The sequence below is a fragment of the Schistocerca cancellata genome, chromosome 2 (genome assembly GCF_023864275.1).
Source record: "Schistocerca cancellata isolate TAMUIC-IGC-003103 chromosome 2, iqSchCanc2.1, whole genome shotgun sequence".
In the NCBI taxonomy this organism is placed as follows: Eukaryota; Metazoa; Arthropoda; class Insecta; order Orthoptera; family Acrididae; genus Schistocerca; species Schistocerca cancellata.
This window is the reverse complement of record NC_064627.1, coordinates 749,005,158-749,029,141: the sequence shown is the minus strand read 5'-3', so window position 1 is coordinate 749,029,141 and position 23,984 is coordinate 749,005,158. Positions and strand designations below refer to the sequence as shown.

The 23,984-nt window shown below is 44.3% G+C and overlaps 1 pseudogene; it reads right to left on the bottom strand.

Moving 5' to 3' along the window:
• Positions 1–6,075: 6,075 nt before the first annotated feature.
• Positions 6,076–6,193, bottom strand: LOC126164181 (5S ribosomal RNA; annotated as a pseudogene).
• Between the last annotated feature and the right edge of the window lie 17,791 nt (positions 6,194–23,984).

Here is a 23,984-nt window from a genome sequence, read left to right as displayed (position 1 = left end):
TATTTTTGGATGTTAATTTTAGTAATTCTGTTTCCTGAGAACATATTCTACAACCTCCTTCTAGCTGAAGTATGCATAGTCTCCTTTCCTAGGTTGTTCCTAGTGGAACGTATTCATTAAAATCTTTGTGTGTTTATTTATGTTTAACACCCCCTAATAACTCCACAATTCTGATGATTCCAGTATCTCCTACTCTGGTTTGCCTATGGTCTACATACGTTTCCATACACGCTAGCCTCTAGACACACACTTTCAGAAACTTGTGTTTCATTCTTGGATCAAAATTTGATAGCATTCCAGCTTCTTTGTTTAGCTAGTAACGTGGGCGCGTAAACTTGTACAATAGTGGCTTGTACTGACTTCATTCCTAACCTGAGAAGATTCATTCAGTCATTGAGTCGCTAATAATAACCTAAGGTTGTCTACTACGGCATTGCTTAGGAAGCTTGCCATACCATTCACACTTGCCGCTATTGCAAACTTTTGTATAGCCGACTCCTAGAAGTCTTACTCGTCTTTATATTTAATTTCACTGGGCCTTCGTAAATCAAAATTCAGATGTTAAATCAATTTCTTCACAGAATTTTATGGTTGGAGACTTTGTTCATTCTAACTTTCCACGCATCAGTTCTCAGACCGTTAGCTTTTCCTAACCACTCACTAAGTTGCGCTCCGCAGGAATCTTTTGCCAAGTACAAGTTTATCATGAGGTTGCTTAAGGGAATCTGTTCGTTAGACACTGTTGATTTTTGTATGTGACGCTGTATTTTCCACTGTTTTCTGCTAATACCTCTACTTTTAAGTATAACTCAAAGACAAGAGGAGACCTCAAAATTCCTCCACGCTCCACGCTCCACGCTCCCAGTAGAAAATACTAAAATGTGGGGAATCCCGCGCATAGCGGATGTCTTCTTCACCTCTTATGCAGTGCAGTGCTTGAACAGCAGCTGCCAATCAGATTACCTCGAGTTACGGAACTATTTCAGTTTCTGTTGACTTGCGCATCTACTTTGTGACACGATTTTATGCAGTGCTATGATGTCGAAGTCGCACACTGCTACTGTCGGCCAAGTGCAGTGCGATGTATTTATATTTAAGGAAACTACTAGTCATTATCTATGTGGTACACTGGACCGCTGCTGTTACACATCTACTAGGCGACAGAGTAGCCCTCCTCGCAACCACATTACGATAACGGCCCCAAATCAACATTACGACCAATGCTTGACAATGATCACCCTCAAGAGCCATCACTCTCGAATCGTGCAAACCAGACAGTAATATGAGGTGGTTTATTGGCGAGATATCTGATGGTATCCTGCGAGTCATTATCGTATAGACAAGGCGTTATCTCTCTGCTTGTCAATATGCTTATAGCACCGTATTTGTAGCAACAGTCAACGTCCTTTTGGCAACAGGGGAAGAGCGCGTGTCCCAATGGGACATACGAAATTACTGCTTAAATCAATATCTATATGAATAACCGAGTGGCCAATCGGTAACTTCCCGGGAGCAAAACAACGTTGTAAGTGCGTAGGATTTCAAAGCCGGTGTCAATCTGAATGAAATGTTTTGGAACGCCTAAATGGATTTTGGCCTAACAAAACAACGATGTTTCAATGATTTACATAAAGTACGTATTCGGTAGAACTGACTGTTTAGCTCAGTGTTCTTTGTTCTAAGTAGCAAGTACGCGAGTTACCTGTTTGCTTGCAAACCAAACAATTGCTTTAAAGAGTTAGAAAATAATGTTTTTTCGCTTAAGCTGTCTCGCAGAGTTGCAGCTGTGTAGAAAATACTATCGAAAGGTACTTAGGACGTTTGATTGTGGTTGGTCCTATGACGTTATACTGATGTTTACTTTTTCATGAACATTTACAAAGAGTTTTAGATAGAATGTACGTGTAAAACACCCACATCAAAAACTACGGCCTGCTATAGAAATGACATCTCGCAACAGAAAAATGTAGGTAAATTTTAGATTATGCAGTACAGAATATAAGACGTACCACTTCTTTTCTTTGTTATTGCCGCCTGATTTAAAAGTTCGTTCATGACCTCTCTATCTCCGAGTTTCAGCATTCAGCTCTTAATCGCTGTCTTTGACAATAGTCATATGTTACTTACTTATTGCTGCTAACAAACTAAAGGTGTAGTCTCGTTACGTATTGCAGGTCGTACAGCACAAAATTTAATTGTAGAGATATTCAAGCATGTCTTCATACAATCGTTATTCGACGTTGAATAAAATTTCTACAGCTAAAATAATTCATCCTAAGCACACACTTCCTAATCCCTTAAAACTAAATATCAGTATTATATCACGTTTAGTAGATGCGCCATTTTATATAGGAATTGTGAACTAGTATTCCTGCAACGACAGGTGGTCATGTACTCAGAATCTATATTCAGCGGTTCAAGAAGAACTAAGTACAACTACACACTATAACCATATACTATATTATTTTAATCAGATTACTAATGGTTTACCCTGTCCACTGCACATTATTGAGTCCTCTGGAAGACCTTCTGACAATTTTTTTCCTCGCTCTGAGCGGCTCATCAGGAAAGCTTTCCTGGCACAACACTGTCGCCTCTACGCCCTCAGAGCGGCGCTGTGGTAGCATCCAACGCCGCGTCCCCACAGCATTCAACAGGAATCACTTCATTTCTCCTCCAACGTCACGGGAGAACTAGGCAACAGATGCCTGACCTTGGTCCCTCAGTTAGACTCACGGAAATTGTCTTTTGCCCTGACGTTCCGTAGAATCTTGACTACTCGCATTGTTAGAAATGCCACGTCTTGATCTTGATCTTGTCATAACTCCTAGTGACGTTTCTCAATGTGCGGAAGTTAAAACTTCCTGGACTATAATTACTAATTAACTGCTTTGACTGCTACTGACTTCATTTCCTTGCTCGGAACATCATATATTTTGACATTCATCTAGTTTACCTTTGGATATATTATTCGCTATAATAGCAAGTAACCGCCAAATTTCTTCATTACTGGCTATGCCACAAACACTACATGATCTTATGCACACGCCGTCAATGTATTGATCACATTTAACTAATATATGTTCAGGTACCTAACAAACCCCAGTTGCACGCCTAACTTTTTTAATTCTACATTAATACACATAATATGAATATTCCTATGGAAGGTTGAAATCTTTCACGAACGCTCGGGAAAAATCCACGCACCCGCCGTGGCGTACTTTCTGTGTCCCAATTAAGTTGCCATTCGGCAAAAATCCATTCATTTAATTGTTTGTCGGTGATGTATTGACCAGTGAAGTCTTTTACTTTTCTTAGATTACCTCTAGATCTAGTGAAAAGCTGCTAAATATCGCACTTTCCCGTGTTGCCCGAAGAGAGCATTACAAACCCATACTGAACTCATACTAACAGTCTGCTCTCTCATTCGGGTGGAGCGGCGTTCAAATCCATTTGTGGCCGTCCAGATTTACGTTTCCCGTAGGTTTTCTAAATCTCTTTAGGCGAAGACTATCCATTCTTTCCTATTTATATCTATTTCTGTTATTTTGTCTATTTCGTCTGCTATCCTCGTCTCGCGATTCCTCACTATCCTCCATTCCAGTCATCTTCCTCCCCAGATTTCATTCCTTCTGCATCGCTGCCTTACATTTCTGTTATTTGTCATTACTCACATTCGAGAAACATAGCAATTTACTTAGCTGTGTTAATTAGACCGGTATCTCAGAAATGTTATATATTCATTTGGATATGAACATCATTTACTGCTCACATACTACACATGGTATAATGTTAACTTCGTAAAGATGTCTGTTTGAATATAAAACTGAAAGTCTTAATGCCGCCAGATAAAATAAATACACAAATGAAAACTCTCTCTATTTCACGAAAATGTATGTAAGTACGCATGTATAATCCATTTCTCCTCCTAAACTACTGGATCGATTTCAACCAAATTTGATACATACATCACTTGCAGTCTGCAAAGGTGCACTGTGAAGGAAGAACGACCTACATTCCATAGGGGTGGGGATAAGAAAGGGGTGACACTGAAGCATAGCTCTCGAACACCTAGAGCAAATTCAACCTTTTTGTTAGGCACATGACATTATTTCTACAAAAATACTGTGGAAGTAAGATTCCCCAATACCGCCAGGAACAGGGGTCTAGATGAGAAGAGGTGAAGTAAAAAGGTTCGAAAACGACCTGTTGGTATTTATTTCCCGTAATTAGTTGACGTGGAATGCGCTACAAAGTATGAAGTGCAGTTTGTCTCTTATTTGTGCCGTTCAGTTTTTCAACAAGATCGCAAGAATGACCACTAAAGTGAGACAATAATTTTGTGAGCGTGTTTCGTGACCTTAAATCAGCCCATACGGTTGATAAATTTAACAGCCTCTCAGGAGTCGTGTGATGTAAAGCAGCACAGAATCAGATTCACATCTGCGCAATTTATGTCACTTATGCATATGTTCAACACCTCCTCCTAAGCCTGTGAATTGATTTCAACTGAACTTGATACCCATATTACTTACTGTCTGGAAAGAAATACTGTGGGGTAAAAACCAACAACATCACGTTGTGGGAATTAAGGGGGGGGGGGAGGAGTAGGGGCGAGGGTTATGTGATGATGCACTGAGAATTAGAGACACAGCACAAGCTCGATAAAAATTTGGGTAAAAAGTGAGTGAGCAAGTTGACCGCATTATGTGCACAGGAACTATACAAGTATTTGTCGTTAGTGGTTAAGAGAAACAACAGAGGCTAAAAATGGATGCCTGTACAGGTATTTGAACCTCCGTCCACCAGAGTGAAGGTCCAGTATCATCGGCGCGTAGTTTTTAGGGAGAAAAAGAAATATGTTTCAGTTGTGCAGGTATCTTGTCTACTGTGCACAGTGCAGGAAAAATTTGGAGATGATGATTGTATTAGTGTGACAATACACGCTGTTATAAAGCAGCATCTGTAAGACAGTGGTCTGTGAACAGCAACATTCTCGAAATGAACTGATCCGCCGAGATTTTCGACCTGAATTCAACAGAAGACCTATGGAATGAGTTAGAAAGTCGACTTCGCTCCAGACCCCAGCGTCCTCCTCTGGTGTCAGCTCTTTAGGTAGAACGGGTAGAAAGGACAGTCATTGCCCTACTGACATTCACACACTTCCCAAGTCCCCAGATCTCAATACGTATTGTTATTGCTAGTGGGTTTAATTGAAGTCGAAGGTCTACCGCGATCATCCGATTTCAATGAGGTGTTTCGAGCAAAGTTCAAACCATGGTAAAGGTGAAGGGAGGACACCACATTAATCTCTAGTAACAGGTATCCGGATGCGGTTGATCAGGCAATGTACGTTTTAATCTGTAGTCACAGTGGGGGCTGTAGAGCGGGTCTCACCTGGCGGCGTTCCAGTCGGGGTCCGGCTTGGAGTGCCTGTTGCAGGCGAGGACGATGGCGAGCACGGCGAGCATGAAGGTGAGGTTGACGGCGCAGGTGGCGGCCACCACGAGCAGCACCTCGCTGCCGCCGTAGCACGCCCCCGACACGGCGCGCTGCTCGCCTGCCAACACACGCCGCACACACTCAGTCCAGCTGCAGGCGTCGCAGCAGCTCCTGGCTGTGTCCACTATCGGAACATATCACAATATACACTGAAGAGCCAAAGAAACTGGTAGACTTGCCTAATATCGTACCGCCCCCCCCCCCCCCCCCCCGGCCCCGCGAACACGTAGAACTGTCGCAGAACGACGTGGCATGGACTCGACTAATGTCTGAAGTAGTGCTGGAGGCAATTGACACCATGAATCCTGCAGGGCTGTCCATAAATCCATAGGAGTACGAGAGGATGGTCTTCTGAACATCACGCTGCAAGGTATCCCAGATATGCACACTCCGTCGTTAGGTCACAAGTGGCCCATCGCGACCATCCGACCGCCGTGTCAACCTCAGCTGAGGATGCTGATAGGAGGGGCGTGTGCACACCGCTCTCCCGGCCGTTTTCTTTGACCGGAGCCGCTACTATTCGGTTGAGTAGCTCCTCAATTAGCATCACGAGGCTGAGTGCACCCCGAAAAATGGCAACAGCGCGTGGCGGCCCGGATGGTCACCCACCCAAGTGCCGGCCACGCCCAATAGTGCTTAACTTCGGTGATCTGACGGGAACCGGTGTAGCCACTGCGGCAAGGCCGTTGCCCATCCCACATAGGCTCAATAATAGTCATGTCTGGGAAGTTTCCTGGCCAGCGGAAGTGTTTAAACTCAGAAGAGTGTTTCTGGAGCAGCTCTGTAGCAATTCTAGACGTGTGAAGTGTCGCATTGACCTGCTGGAATTGCCCATATCCGTCTAAATGTACAATGGACACTAATGTATGCAGGTGACCAGACAGGATGCTTACGTGCGTTTCACCTGTCACAGTCGTGTCTAGACCTATCAGGGGTCCCATATCACTCCCACTGCACTCGTCCCACACCATTACAGAGCCTTTACCAGCTTGAACAGTCCCCTGCTTACAAGCGGGGTCCATGGATTCACGCAGTTGTCTCCATACCCATACATGTCCATCCGCTCGATACAATACGAAACGAGACTCGTCCGACCAGGCAACATGTTTCCAGTCACCAACAATCCAATGTTGGTATGATGGGCCCAGGCGAGGCGTAAAGCTTTGTGTCGTGCAGTCATCAATGGTACACGAGTGGACTTTCGGCTCCGAAAGCCCATATCGACGATGTTTCGTTGAATGGTTCGCACGCTGAAACCTGATGACCCAGCACTGAAATCTGCAGAAATTTGCGGAAGGTTTCCACCTCTGTCAAGTTGAGCGAATCTCTTCGGTCGTCGTTGATTCCGTTCGTGCAGGATCTCTTTCCGGCCGCAGCGATGTCAGAGATTTGATATTTTACCGGATTCCTGATATTCACGATACTCTCGTCAAATGGTCGTACAGGAAAATCTCCACTTCATCGCTATCTCGGAGATGCTGTGTCCCATCGCTCGTGCGCCGACTATAACACCACGACCAAATTCACTTAAATCTCGATGACCTGCCATTGTAGCAGCAGTAACCGATCTAACAACTGGGCCATACACTTGTTGTCTTCTGTGGGCGTTGCCGACCGCAGTGCCGTGTTCTGCCTGTTTATGTATCTCTGTATTGGAATACACATGCCTATACCAGTCTCTTTCGTGCTTCAGTGTATTTCCATATCGCTGTTTGTTTCTCTATAAATAAGAACCAGCATTTCGTGCTATTAGCAGTACTCTGGGGCGTTGAAACTGACGGTTCTCGAAAACGATCTGTATACACAAGGTGTCCCAGGAGAAATGGTCAGTATCTAGGGATATGACAGGAACGATCATTTGAAGCAAAAAATTGCTATTTTCACACGCCCTATTTAGAATGGTTTCATGTACAGAGTGATCCAAAAGTCCGTTATTTTTTGAAAATGCACCAATTCACCGAATATCGTAGATAGAGGGGTAAAACTTTACACACATGCTTTTATTGAAACCGAAAAACCGGCCAAGAGAGAGAGCGCCGGACAACAACACGTCAGTGACGCTGCATAAGAATCGTGTGTAAGATGAACTGTAGTGAGTGAGGGAGTCGGATGTGCCAGCAATAGTGGCATGTTGACTTTAACAGGAAAGGTGCTGTTAGTAAAGCTTTGCTATCAGAATGGAGAATCCGCAACCGCAGCCTTATGATCCTATTGCCCCAAGATGGGTAGTCAAACGGGAAAAGATCCTGTGACAAGTGCCGTTGTGAAGAAAATGATCACGATGTTCGAAGCCGCGGGTTATGTAGGTGATCTGGCCCATAACTGGTGACCAGACACGGGTGATCCTGCTGCTCCGACAATTCAGGAAATAATGGAGACTTAAGCGAGCTCATCTCCGTGTGGTCAAGTCAGAGCTCGTGAATACGCAAGACGCATCGGCATTCCATGCGTTACAGTTTTGAGAGCACTAAGGCGTACCCTCCAGTGCTATCCGTGCTAAATCCAACGTCATTATGAACTGTTACTCAACGACTTTTTGCCGCGGAGAACGTTTGCGGTGTGGCTACTTAAAAAACTGGGGGAAAATAACGATTGGTTGAGGACCGACGAAGTCCATTTTACATTCCGAGCATTTGTCAACATTCACAACTATATAATCTGGGCTACCAAAAATCCTAGAATTGTTGCGCGAACTCCAGTGTATGACGAGAAAGTGGTGTGGATTTAGTACATCGGTTGTGATCGGACCCTTTTTTCTTCGGAAATGCATGGGGCTGCTTTTCGAACTGTCAGCATGACGAGTGCAATGTACGCCGATATGTTACAGAATCGCATCATCCCTAGCCTTGCTGGTAAAGACCTGCTGAAAAGTAAGACTTTCATGCAGGATGGCGCTCCACTCCATGCTGCCAGACGTGTGAAAGGTTTCTGGCGCAAATCGTCCGGTGAGGACCGCGTGCCGAGACGCCCCTTCCGTCACGCGTGACCTCCCAGGTCCCCAGACCTCAATCCGTATTGTTATTGCTAGTGGGTTTAACTGAAGTCGCAGGTCTACCGCGATCATCCGATTTCATTAAGGACGCTAAAAGACAACATCCGACGGCAATTTTTCATCATACCTACTGGTATGATGTACACTGCTGTTCACAACATTGGCCCTCGATTACAAGAATTGTTGATGAATAATGGCCGACATGTGAGCATCTGTTACAGTCCCTATAGAACATCGTCTTTACTAAAATAAACTGTCATGCTAATGATTGCTTATATATCATAAGATGCGTCATTGTTGGTCATTTTGTGCATTTTTTTATTTCAGTGAGACGCCATGTCATTTCAAGCACGTGTGTCAGTTTCTCTCTCTCTACCTACGATATTCCGTTAAGTATCGAATTTTTAAATGTTAATGAACTTTTGGGTCCCCTACACTTTGACCGAGCGAGGTGGCGGAGTGGTTAGACACTGGACTCGCATTCGGGAGGACGACGGTTCAATCCCGCGTCCGGCCATCCTGATTTAGGTTTTCCGTGATTTTCCTAAATCACTCCAGGCAAATGCCGGGATGGTTCCTTTGAAAGGGCACGGCCGACTTCCTTCCCCATCCTTCCCTACTCCGATGAGACCGATGACCACGCTGTCTGGTCTCCTTCCCCAAACAACCAACCAACCAACCATCCCCTACACTTTGTTATTTATTTTCTTTATTATTCAATACATTCTTAGATATACACAAGAACAACAGTCAGTAAACATTAGAACATGCCTTTTAGGAAGTATCAATTGAAAAATACGTAGTTTTAACACATTCATCCCTCAGCATTATCTTGTACGTAAGATTACAGCTATTGCACAGTTTGAATAGTCCACCGTCACCTTCAATAAATTTGCGCTGTCTTGGGAGAACATATTGTGCAGCTTGCCTGAGTGCCTCCGGGCATACCCTGATGAAGGCAGCAGCGTCCATGGTGCGACCAAGTAGTTTATCTCGCTTAGTCACTTTTCGCACGTACACTTGAGACTTCATCCAACCCCATCAACACAGATCTAAGGGCGTAAGGTCTGGCGACCTTTGGTGGCCAGTTGATTGTACTATTATGGCCAATGCAGCGTTAAGTGTGGTTGAGATGTTCCCTCACAGCCGGCCGGAGTGGCCGAGCGATTCTAGGCGCTACAGTCTGGAACAGCGCGACTGCTACGGACGCAGGTTCGAATCCTGCCTCGGGCATGGATGTGTGTGATGTCCTTAGGTTAGTTAGGTTTAATTAGTTCTAAGTTCTAGGGGACTGATGACCTCAGAAGTTAAGTCCCACAGTGCTCAGTCCCATTTTGTTCCTCACACGTCTGGTAGGGTGTGATGAGGCTCTGTCATGCTGGAAATTCATTGCATTCTTTGTAGCCAACAAGAAACTACTCAACGTGGTCAACAAAACAATTTTCCAAAAAATGTAAGTAATTCTATCCCCTTATTCGCTGCTCTAAAATGATTGCTTCTATCAACATGTTACCGGACACGCCACACCAAACACTGACTGGGATGTCACACTGTAGCGTGTGGATTTTCCTGCAATATGTCCGAAAGAACAGATACCATATCCGTATAAGTATATAGTTCTGGCAACACCGGTCATGACCTTCTTCTTCTTCTTCTTCTTCAATGCGGATGCACACATATTCCCCGAACTCTTGCGGGACTTGGTAAGAATGTCTTCCACGAGTAATGAATGTGTTGGAGTGGGACACTACGAATACAGTGTGTGGACATACAAAGTGAGAATGTGGGTCTCGCGGGAGGCGTGCGTGACATAGTCCCTGTAGTGACGCTATCCTCTGTGCCCGCGGTGTCTCAGATGGACAGCCGGCACGGTAGCTCAGTGTGTTCGGTCAGAGGGTTATCTGCCCTCTGCAATAAAAAAAACTGAGTTACTAGATGAACAACGAACTTAAAAAGGGTGTCTTACGACGTCCGCTCCGATCAGATGCAACGAACGAAAACGAACAGAATGAAATTTAAAAAAAAGGATGGATAGAGCGGCTGCCATGTAAGCAGGAGATCCTGGGTTCGAGTCCCGGTCGGGGCAAACATTTTCACCTTTCCCCATTGATATATATCTACGCCAGTCAGCAGCTGAGGTATTAATATAATTAATTTCGTTGTAGGCGGCTGCAGGTCATCAAGTATAGCTCCGTGAATTTCCCCGTATTATTACACTAATGGCCATTAAAATTGCTACACCACGAAGATGACGTGCTACAGACGCGAAATTTAACCGACAGGAAGAAGATGCCGTGATATGCAAATGATTAGCTTTTCGGAGCATTCACTCGAGGTTGGCGCCGGTGGCGACATCTACAACGTGCTGACACGAGGAAAGTTTCCAACCGATTTCTCATACACAAACAGCAGTTGACCGGCGTTGCCTGGTGAAACGTTGTTGTGATGCCTCGCGTAAGGAGGATAAATGCGTACCATCACGTTTCCGACTTTGATAAAGGTCGGATTGTAGCCTATCGCGATTGCGGTTTATCGTATCGCGACATTGCTGCTCGCGTTGGTCGAGATCCAATGACTGTTAGCAGAATATGGAATCGGTGGGTTCAGGAGGGTAATACGGAACGCCGTGCTGGATCCCAAAGGCCTCGTATCACTAGCAGTCGAGATGACAGGCATCTTATCCGCGTGGCTCTAACGGATCGTGCAGCCACGTCGCGATCCCTGTGTCAACAGATGGGGACTTTGCAAGACAACAAACATCTGCACGAACAGTTCGACGATATTTGCATCAACATGGACAATCAGCTCGGAGACCATGGCTACGGTTACCCTTGACGCTGTATCACAGACAGGAGCGCTTGCGATGGTGTACTCAACGACGAACCTGGGTGCACGAATGGCAAAACATTTTTTCGGATGAATCCAGATTCTGTTTACAGCATCATGATGGTCGCATCCGTGTTTGGCGACACCGCGGTGAACGCACATTGGAAGCGTGTATTCATCATCACTATACTTGGCGTGTCACCCGGCGTGATGGTATGTGGTGCCATTGGTTACACGTCTCTGTCACCTCTTGTTCGCATTGACGGCACTTTGAACAGTGGACGTTACATTTCAGATGTGTTACGACCCGTCGCTCTACCCTTGATTCGATCCCTGCAAAACCCTACATTTCAACAGGATAATGCACGACTACATGTTGCAGGTCCTGTACGGGCCTTTCTGGATACGGAAAATGTTCCACTGCTGCCCTGGCCAGCACATTCTCCAGATCTCTCACCAATTGAAAACGTGTGGTCAATGGTGGCCGAGCAACTGGCTCGTCACGATACGCCAGTCACTACTGTTTATGAACTGTGGTATCGTGTTGAAGCTGCATAGGCAACTGTACCTGTATACGTTATCCAAGCTCTGTTTGACTCAATGCCCAGGCGTATCAAGGCTGTTATTACGGCCAGATGTAGTTGTTCTGGGTACTGATTTCTCAGGATCTATGCACCCAAATTGCGTGAAAATGTAATGGCATGTCAGTTCTAGTATAATATATTTGTCCAATGAATACCCGTTTATCATCTGCATTTCTTCTTGGTGTAGTAATTTTAATGACCAGTAGTGTAGATGCACTTGTCATGCTTCTGAAGTGAAGTACTGGAAAACGGCCTTATTAATACGTTTACAGTATTATTTGAATGATTTTATTCTTCGACTCTCTATAAACACAATACACAAAAATGGCTGTAAGTGGGCCAAAAATATCTGAGTCTTCACAGTCAAAAGATTGCAGTAATGGAAACAAAACGAAGAGGTGTTTTAATCCTTCCAATGACAGCTACAGTGGCAGCATGTAATCATTCAGGCACTGTGAAGTACCCTAGCTGATCAAAAGTATCCGGATATCCGTATGCGGAGATGAACACTGGATATCACGAGAGGAGGACTCATCAGCATAGAAAAAGGCTCAGTGATTTAGAACTTGGATTAGTCAGTGGATGTCACCTGAGTAACAAATCCATCAGGGACATTTCAACCCGTCTAAAGGTGCCCAAGTGGACTGTTGGTGAAGTGACTGTCAAGTAGGAATGTTAAGGGAGAGACACAGTTAAACCAAGACCAAGGAGATCTCATGTACTCGAGAACAGCTATAGTCGAACATTGCGTAGGGTGGTTGTAAGAATCGCATGAGATCAGTGGAAGCAGTCACTCCTCAGTTCCAGAGTACTGCCATCAGTCCGGCTAACATATTTAGCGTGCGTAGGAAATTAAAAAGAATGGGGTAATGGTAGATTATAAGCCACACATTTCTGCTGTCAAAACTAAGCGGCCCTTGAGGTGATGTAAAGACCGACGCCAATGGATAGTGAGTGGCCGGAAACGCGTGATTTGGAGCGAGGAATCGCTTTATATATTGTAGCAATCGGATGTAAGAGTTTGAGTTTGGCGAATGCGCCGGCCGGAGTGGCTGTGCGGTTCTAGGCGCTACAGTCTGGAACCGAGCGACCGCTACGGTCGCCGGTTCGAATCCTGCCTCGGGCATGGATGTGTGTGATGTCATTAGGTTAGTTAGGTTTAATTAGTTCTAAGTTCTAGGCGGCTGTTGACCTCAGAAGTTAAATGGCATAGTGCTCAGAGCCATTTGAAGCCATTTAGCGAATGCCTGGAGAACGTTTCCTGTATCTTGTGTAGTACTAAAAGTGAGATATGGTGGTATTAGGGATTGGGTATTTTTCGTGGTTGGAGTGTGGTTCTCTCATCGTGCTTATGGAAACATTTGAGGCACAAAAATATGAACAAAGTTTACAGAAATGAGTATTGTGTACAGTAGACGAACAGTGGGGAGACGATGATTGTATAATCTCAACAATGCAGCTTATCATAAAGCACCTAGGAGGCAATGGTTTGTGGATATTACCATTACTGAAGTGGACTTTCCTGCCGAGAGACCCGAACTGTACCCAAGGGAACGCCGTTAGAGTGAGTTACGACGTCGATGTCGCTACAAACCCAGCGTCCAACATCACTCCCCCACGGTTTCGGCTATTGAATGAGAATGGACGGCCATTCCTCTACACTTCACTGAAAGTGCCTCCAGCAGAGTTCAAGCCGTCATAAAGGGAGAAGGTGGACACACACACTAATGGCCAGTAACAGGTGTCCGGTTAGTTTTGATCAGACAGTGCAGCTGGCAGCCTGGGCCAGAGGCAAGCAACGTTACCCGGCTCGTGACTGTAGGCGGTGGTGGTGGCCGCGTCAGAGCCGGTGTCGACGTCGGGCGCGACGGCGGCAGCGGCGACGGCGACGACCGGGGCGGCGGTGGCGGCAGCTGCGGCCGCGGCTGCGGTCGGCGCGCCGGGGGCGGCGGGGGTGGGTGCGGGGCGGCCCTGGTGCTGGTGCTGGTGGTGGCGCGCCTTGCCGTGGCGCACGCGGTGCGGCTCCGCGCCGCCCTCGCCGGCGTCGGGCACGCCGGACAGGTGACGCGCCACCCTGCACACAGGCGCACCAACCTCTCAGCAACAACGTAGTACAGCAACAAGGTGACGATTACTGAACTACACGAAAAAAAACGTAGATTAGTTACAAACTACGGCGTGCGCACATTATTCATCATGTATACGTCACTTTAGATACTCGGATTCAGATTATGACATGTTCGATATGCCTGCCGTCATTGGCGATGATGTGACGCAGACGCATAGCTAAATTCTTCATGACCTGCTGAATTATCAGAACATCGATGCTGTCGATGACCTGCTGAATGGCTGTTTTCAGCTCAGCAATGGTTTTGAGTTTACTGCCGTGCACTTTGTCTTTAATATGGCCCCACAAAACGAGTCACGTGTGTCCAGATCCGGAGAATATGGTGGACAATCAAGGTCCATTCCAGGGGCCTCTGGGTACACCAGTGCCGGAATTCGCTCCCTAAAATGCTCCTCCAGGACATCACTCTCCTTTTTCGATGGGGGCGAGCTGCGTCTTGCAGGAACCACATCTTGTCGAAATCAGGTTCACTTTGGATAATGGGGACGAAATCATCTTCCAAACCCTTCATTTACCGTTCGTTAGTCACCGTGCCATTAAGATATCGCATCGGTTATTCCGTGACTGGACATTGCACATAACGCATTTAATCATTGAGGCTGAAGAGACTCTCGATCGCGAAATGCGGATTCTCAGTCCCCAAAATGCGCCAATTTTGCTTATTGACGAACCCATCCAAATGAAAGTGGGCTTCGTCGCTAAGCCAAACCATACTAATACTTGAAAGAGATGTTTTCACTCTGCAGCAGAGTGTGAGCTGATATGACACTTCCTGGCAGATTAAAACTGTGGGCCGGACCGAGACACGAACTCAGGACCTTTCGCAGGAGAGCTTCTGTAAATTCTGGAAGGTAGAAGACGAGGTACTGGCAGAAGTGAAGCTGTGACGACGGGGCGCGAGTCGTGCTTGGGTAGCTCAGTTGGTAGAGCACTTGCCCGCGAAAGGCTGAGGTCACGAGTTCGTTTCTCGGTCCGGCACACAGTTTTAATCTGCCAGGAAGTTTCATACTAATTCGTAGCGTGCATCGCGGCCAACTTGCAGTTTGAACGTCCTAATTCAGAAGTTATGACGATTTTATTTCATATAGCTCAATGATCGTCACCCTGTATCTTCTTTTGCATCACACCACTGTGTATCAGTTGTACCCCACAAGTATTGGTTAACTGTCTAGAAACTGCAAGGCATTTCAAGAACGCTCATGCTTTTCTCAAGACTCCGCATTTTATCGGGGTTATGGTAATTTACGCATCTAAATGAAATATTCACGCTGGCGCCAGTTGTAACTTGCAGGTTCATGCAGTTGCCTGTAGGAGACTGCCAGGTGGAGCTAGGTCGTTCATTCATTACTCAATGTAAGTCGAGTAGAGATACCATGCCATCAAAAGGCTTTTAAATTGCAGTATTTTACAACTACTGTGCAACACATGTGGCGGAAGGTATATAGGAAAAACCAACAGAACATTCGACAACCGATGTAAACAACATAGCAGACCATGGGAATCTGGTACAAGGTATTCAACTTCTAGAGCATATTTAAGAGAAATGAATCAAAAGCCTACTACAATATAGAAACATATGAAAATAGTTAGAACAAACAATTAAATACATTGCTAACTTTAGAGGAAAATTATCACATTTACAAAACAAACATAAGAAAAGAAACTACTACTAAACTACCAAGTGAATATGACCAACCACTCACTGTTTACACTAACTTATTGTATAACAGACTAGCGAACCCAGCAATGCTTTGCAACAGCTACATATGTTCGGGAATTGAATATAGGTCCTAATCTCCTCCTCTCTTCGCCCATCTTCTCCTCGTCCCTCTCGCTGTCTATCTCCCCCTTCTTCCTCTCTCTGTCCATTCCCCCCCTTCCCCTCACTGTCTATCTCCTCTTCCCATCTTTTTCTCACTTTAAGTCTTGTTTATTTAAACCACGGTTGGGAAATGAAGACAAATTGAATGGGTAAATCGGTTGTAATCATTAATATAAGTGGTACAGGAGAGACCTCTCCAGCTGCATGATGCGTGATGATAATAGCTTTAACGACAATTTCTCTCATAGTTTTAATCTGTGACCGGCTAAAGTTTCCATGATATTATTCTAATCATAAGTCGATAAGCTATAAATACAACATTCTTTATTCCTCTTAAAACTGAGTGCAACATAGAAAACAAAACAACACACCGTTTTGTACATAATTTTCGTTTAAAATTATATATTAGGAGGAAGAATATATGTGGAAGAAAAAATTTGTCTAATGGTTTAAATGCTCTATAGTTAAGCTAAAACTGACTGCTGGAATGCAAACAAAACCTTACATTTTCACAGCATAGTATTTTCTTTCTCGCAGTCAGTTTTAAAAGGAAACCCTTACATTACTGTTTAGAAAAGTGCATCCCAAATGTTTGAAGAGTGCTGTGTAACAAATTGAAGTATTATGCTGAAGAACTGCTAACTGATATGTTAGATATAGACACTTTCAGTCCGAATGTTTGTAAGAGCATCGTCTAAAAATCTGAAGTGAATTGATCACGAACTTTTAGACATTTCTGGTAACAATGTTAAACGACAACTTGTCTTTAAACAGAAAACATCAACACGTATAGTCAAAGAAAAAACAAGTGAAAGCAATAGCTGTGAAAGTTTGCAAACACAAATGACGCACTACACCCAGATAATGGCAGTTAAAAGTGTTAGGCTGCGAAAACGCATTGACTACAAGCAAAATTGGAGGCTTTCGACCGGTTTTCCACAATGAATTGAACGCTGATCTGTAAGTACCTTTCTATTTAATTATAAAAAATTCCCATGAACTGTTTGACACATACAACCAATATGTGACAACGAAAACGTCCTATAATATTCCAGGACACTCGCTAAAGATGGCTTGTCAAAAAGGCGAAACGCATTTGAATGTATAAAAAGTAAAAAATTAAAGCGCACCTTGTGAAAGTGTTTTACTTGGATACTATTGCAATTTATAAACAGCTGCTGCGAAAATGACCACCATACGAAACTTGTTAAAAGGCGTTTGTCTTCCTCTGTTTCGGAAGGTGTAGTCCATTTGCAACTGTGCGGCATGGTTTCCGTCGAGAGTACGGCTGTGGCCTACAGGGCACAGATCTCACGGTACGTGAGGTTTTTTTTATTGGTGGGGGGGGGCGGGGGGATTTGTGACGGACTCTGCATAAGTGCCTCCTTTCCCAATAACTACAGAAAATAAAGTAACAGCACACAAGCTCGCCAAAGGTGTGGGACGGCCTTTATTATCGTATGGAAGTTTGTTGAGAATAAGGTGGAGAGTACATTGAAAATTTTTAAAGGGTAGATGAAAACTTTGATCCTAAACATAATTTAGAAAGGGACCTCAGCCCTGAAAATTCCTGGCTTTTTAAAACCGTGTGCCGGACATTGCCTCGAACCAGGCACCTTCCCCTTTCTTGATCAAGTGCTCTACTAACTGAGTTATGCAAACACGCCTCGAGCCCTACCTCCGTCAGGTCCCAGGTACGGAGACTAAGCCGACAAACAGCTTTCATCTGCCAGGACGCTTGAAATCGGCGCACCCTCCGCCGCAGATTGAATTCAATCTGTAAGTACGTATTTCAACTTGTACAGCGTGAGGCAAATAAAAGTGGCCCAGATGAGTGGATACGATTGGACGTGAATTTGTGGCAGCATTAGTGGGAGAGGGAAAGACCTACTCTTACTTTCAACAAGATGTAGCAACTGCCCATACAGCCGGCCGAACCTTAAAGCACATTTACACTATGTTCTAGCCTCACAGAGTAGTTAGCAGAGGTCAGACTGGTCGCGGCCCCAGGTTGATCTGTTAGTGTGCGATTGCTTTGTGTTGGGAGCCTTCAAGTCTAAGGTGTATCACAACAATCCTAATAGTCTTCAAGAAATGCAACAGCACATTTCGAATGAGACTGTAGCAATTCTAGAAGTCCAGCTTCGATCCACCTTCAGCAACTTGCTGACCAGGAAGGACCCAGAAATGCCAAGAGATGAATGGTGGTCAGTTTCAACATATGCTAATGAAAACTGGCTGTACCTAACCACGTGACCAAGTAAGCTCCTAGACAGCCGGGTCTAATATTCGCTTTGCCGAGAAAAGATGACCGCAGAATTCAAGTTTATTTACAAATCCTGGATGAATCTCTCAGTTTCGATTCCAGCTGTGTGTCAACGAAACATACTTTTGATTTTCCGGTGGGCCACTACCTTTTTCCTTTTGAGATGTACAAATATGTTTACTGATATAAAGGGTGTTCAATGTATCTGAAGACGATGAAATATCTCGATAACTTCTCATCGTATCCAAACAATTTATGATTAAAATTAATTCGTCTCGGTGGAGGGAGGGGGCGGGGGGAGCTGACACATCCAATAGTACCAAATTATACCTCCCACCCTACGCGATTGTGTGTGTGGGGAGGGGGGACAGGGCAGAGAGTGGAGAGTGTGGCAGCTTTGCAATCTTAAATGGGAATCCTCGTTTCTATTACAGATTCGGATTCTACAGAAACAAAAATACATACGTTTAGTCTGAAACATTTATTTTTTCGTTTCGTGGCAGATGGCGCTATAAATAACGAAATCAAAACGGGTAGAAAATCATATATTTCAAAATGCTATTCAGTGACATTAGAATTAACGCTCATCTCCACACTGCTGTAAACCCAATTCTCAAAATAGCATTCCTCCGCCAAAACGAAAAGGGGACTGCCTTATGGCCGTGTAGCGAACTACGACTCATCATAACAGGCAGAGCAGTAAATGTTGTGAAGAGTAACGTTACTTTAACACTCCGTTGTGGTACGGCTGAAGTTACTTTTATCTATTAAGATTCAACTCAGTTCAGAATGAAATTAGAATTATATATTAATACATTCAGCTGCTGAAGAGCGTTAATACACATCAACGGGGACAGGTGAAAATGTGTGCCCCTCCCGGGACTCGAACCCGGGATCTCCTGCTCACATGGCAGACGCTCTATGCATCTGAGCCACCTTTTTTTTTTTCGTTATGGTTCGTTCTGTTTCGTCGAAGCGGACGTTACATGACATCCGTTGAAGCTCGTTGTTGATCTTTCCACTCAGATTTATATTTATACTATATATTACTGAGGCCAGCCAGCTCTGAGCTACCGTGCCGGCGCCTAGGGCACAGAGGATAGCGCGACTGCAGGGACTATCTCGCGCGCGGCTCCCGCGAGACTCACATTCTCACCTATGTCCACACACTACATTCCTAGTGTCCCACCCCAACACACTCATTGCTGGTGGAAGACATTCTTGCCAATTCCCGTAAGAGTTCGAGGAATATGTGTGCATCCGCACAGAAGAAGGTCACGGCCGGTATTGCCAGAGCTATATACTTATATGGATATGGTGTCTGTACTTTCGGACATGTCGGAAAGAACAGACACCATATCGGTATAAGTATACCGTCAAGAATGCTCTGTTTGCTAGGAACTCAAGCAGCAAATCTCCTCTGATATTCCGTACGCACGTATTTATCCATTAGATGACAGTGCAGGATTGTATCGAAGGCTTTCTGGAGTTCCAGGAGCAAAGCATCAACGGGCGCCGGTATGTACTGCCTTCTGGGCGTCGCGCACGAACAGGGAGAGCTGAGTTCTATACATTCGTTGTTTGCAGACTCCATATTGAATCTACAGAGGAGATTTTAAGTCTCCAGAAGTGTACTACGCGAGAATAAAACGTGTTGTGATATGCTACAACACACTGACGACACGACATAAGCCTGTAGTTTTGACGGTCTGTTTGCCTATCCTTTTTGTAAACGGTTGTAAACGGGAATGATCCGGATTCTACTCAACAGGAACGCTTCGCTTTCCAGCTACCTACCGTACGCTGCTGTGAGTTCAGGATTAGAGTAGTCATAAATTATTCTTGATCTGATGTTTTTAGGTAACTACTCCGTATAAGATTTAGTTACCAGACTGAATAAAATATGATGGCACAAATGTGCTAAACCATTACAGTAAGAAAATATTGTTGTTTAGATAATCAGACTGAACCCAGTTCCCACAATTTAATTTGCAAACATGCTTGCCGCCAGCCAATCATAAACCAAATGCCAGTGACGCTTAATGGCGGGTAGTGGACGGGGAGAAATGTTAATAGTGGCAGGTATCGACGGGGCAGCGAGAGGCAGCAGTGGCCAGCAAATTCCATTAGGGCGCCGTGTTGGGAGTGGAGGCGGAGGCGCCTAAGGCGGCGGCGGCGGCGGCAGGCAGGGACTTCCTTTGAGCGGCTTACGACTGTCACGGCGCGTCGCGGCGCAGCGCAGCGCGGCCTGTCCTACACAAAGCCCTCCTCCGCTATCAAAGGCGCCGAGTCAGCTGCTGAATTTTCCCCGGCAATCGGCAGCAGACTGCCACGACGAAAATTCCGAAAACTCGGAGCGAAATGAGCTGTATGAACTGAAAGCAGTCGGGAAGCCTTTTCACTTTTCTTCTTCAGACCGAAAACATAAAAGTAACGTCCGTAGGTACCGAGAATTACTGTATCTAAACACACATCTGTTTGATTTGCTGCCATTTACATTTGACATACTGACTAAGACAGGTTGTGTTTCCACTATACTGAATTGTTCATGTAGTTAAATTGAAACTAATTCGATTTATCTGCGCATTAAGAACGCTGCAGCTTTGTATACCAGGTGGTTGCTCAGTAGCTACTCACAGAGGTACGGCGTGGGCTGTAATCAGCACATGGCAGCGAAACTTGGTAGATATTCTGTTAGTGCGAAAACGATTCACGCTGAAAAAAAAGTTCCAAATTTGACCATCAGGTACAAATTTGGTGCTGCGAATGTAAGAAAGTCGTAGACAATTGAAATGTAGTGTGGCACTATCGTAACGTCAAGCTTTCCACAAGGTGGAAAAAAAGAAGAAAATTAATATGATCAATGGTGAACGAGAACAGCCGACTGAAGATTAATCTGTCGGTTCGAAACAGGTAACGGCGTTTTTTGCCAAAAAATGAATGGCATTATTAACAGTGACTGGTTGCTGTTATCTTTTTTGCAAAAATCAACCTACAGTTGAACTTATTTCTGAACTTTGTGGGACATTATTCGATAACGCTACCGCCGCGTGGAGTGGCGGCGCGGTTTAAGGCGCCATGTCACGGATTGCACAGCCCCTACCCGACGGAGATGCGAGTCCTCCCTCGGGCATGATTGTGTGTCTTGTTCTTAGCATACGTTAGTTTAAATAGTGTGTCTAGGGACCGATGGCCTCAGCAGTTTGGTCCCTTGGGAATTCACACACATTTGAACATTTGATAACCCCATCCACTGAATATATGAGTATACTTAGCACTTTCAGCTATGACCTGTTGTAGTACGGACAGTGATTGCAGCAGACAAACCATCAACCAGTGATTGAATAACATAAAATGTGTGTTGTATGACACGTAGGTATTAACAAATGTATGAACACATCTCACTTCTTTCAGTTCGTAATATGTACATACGATTATTGGCTAAACAGTTTCAAAAATGGTTCAAATGGCTCTGAGCACTATGCGACTTAACTTCTGAGGTCATCAGTCACCTAGAACTTAGAACTACTTAAACCTAACTAACCTAAGGACATCACACACATCCATGCCCGAGGCAGGATTCGAACCTGCGACCGTAGCAGTTCCGCGGTTCCGGACTGCAGCGCCTAGAACCGCACGGCCACCGCGGCCGGCGGCTAAACAGTTTGACTTGATGCATTGGAAATTGTTGGTACGATTGAATAACACAACAAACCATATTAAGAGATAGGCGCTTACAAGTGTGACAGCAATATTTTGCGCAAAACATTTATTTACTTATGTGTTTATCGTATGGTTTTTTAAGCGCAATATTAAATAAAATACGACCAATAACACATCTAATTTACAAACATACATTTAAATATTTTAATACAATCAATTGCATAGTTTATTGACATCAGGAAATCGTCGAGAGTTCCACGGTACGCCCTGCTGGGATATTCTGTAACAATGTGGCGAACGGCTTACCTGTCTGCTCCACAACAGCATTTTGCAGATGGAGTCTTACCCCATCCATGAAGGGAGTCCGCGCTTCCGTCATGACTGGCGAGAATTCTGTTAATCGTTGTCCATGTCCTGCGCGATGAGTCGTGGGCAGAGGGTTTCTTATGTTCTGGCAATGTAGAGGGAAAGCCTCTGTCCAGTCTCGTTGCCATGAGACCGTTAAGTTGAACTGAGACGTGTGCAGTTTCATGGCTCTTTTCACGGGTGGTTTTCATAAACGAAGCCGGTCTCTTTCTACGGTAACTGCATCTTGATGGATTTCGGGTTGCTGTGTATGCCTTTAAATTCACTAGGAGAAGCTGCTTTTCGTCGAAGATTGTGACGGTACTTAAGAAACTGTAATTAGTAATGACTACTTATTTCAGCATAATCATATCCATAAAAAGGACGTACAATGATTCATTAAGCAAAATTACACACGGGTCTGATTTCGGTCGTGCGACCAACATTGATTTGACGATGATTTGAGAAAAATGATGAGGCCAAAACATGTTTAGTTGCAGACGTAAGGGCAAAGAGCAGTTATGTAGAGAAATGGCATACTTTTGTATTGCTAAATGAAACAGAGTGCTTCAAAAAATTCATCGGTTTCACAAGACTATATCTTCAAGATGAGCAAAGATAGAAATTTGCAGTGAATTTTAATCAACGACTCGAAATTAGAAGTTTACATTCAAGCCAGCCGCTTTTTCTTCTAGGTCTTCCTGCAATTGCGAGATCGCGTGGAAAATATCATTTTGAAGACGACAAAACACCATTGTATTGGTAACTGTAAGAGCACTTCTTAATAATGAGCTGCCTGAACGATGGATCGGTGATAATGGGTGTTGCCCTATTGTCCTCCAAGATCGCCTGATTTCAGGGTATGTGATTTTATATTTGTGGGGATTTGTGAAAGACTCCGTCTACGTTACTCGTCTTACAACTACTTTGGGTCGGTTGAGATATCACATAGCAACAGTAGAGAAAGCCGTTAACTACAGACGTCTTCGCAACAGTTTTGTTATCATCTGATATCTCGAATACCTGTTGGTATTCAGAAGAATGGCGAATATTACATCAATATGGTCTGTGTACCTTTCATAATCTGCAGGTGCAACACGTCTGTGATCGATGTTCGATGATTGAAATTTTATTTACGGTCACTGGTAACTGATGATAATTTTACTACTGTGATTCTTTATGGAAAATCTTGTGAAACATGCAGCCATCACTGACTGTGAAGAACGAAAATTATAGGAACGAATTTTTTTTTAACATAGCTTACTTTTAGATGCGTAGTATCCTATGATCGATAATCGGTTAAATGGATCTGTAGGAATTTTTCCTGTAGATTGAGTTGCAACTGTTACTGTAAGACAGTCCTTTAACCTCAAGACAACGAACATTGTTTCAGTAAGACGAATTCCTTCCACTCTGTGCCTCAGTCAACACAGCAAATAGATTTAAGATTCACTGAAAGGCACACCCACCGCGATAGTCTCGTCAATTGGCTGTGAAGGGCGCTCGACGTAACCCTAATAACGTTTTGTCCAGGGATTCTGGATTAAAGCGAACAACTTGTTTTCATTATGCGCAGTGCTATTCCTCATAAAATCTCAGGAAGACATTTGCAGTATAGGTTCACTTAAGTATATGAAGATCGTTCCAAATTGGTTTGATGACACCGTTTACATTTCATAAAATTTAGATCAAGTTGTTGTAATTTATTAACTTATATTTCTTGCTGCTAAACGTGCTTCCGTATATTATTTGAGTGCTCTTCATCATATTATGAGCTTTACTTTTATGCACAAAATTCAAAAAACTGCAATTACCGACCCACTAAAAATAAGACTCATGTTAATTTTTAAGAACCG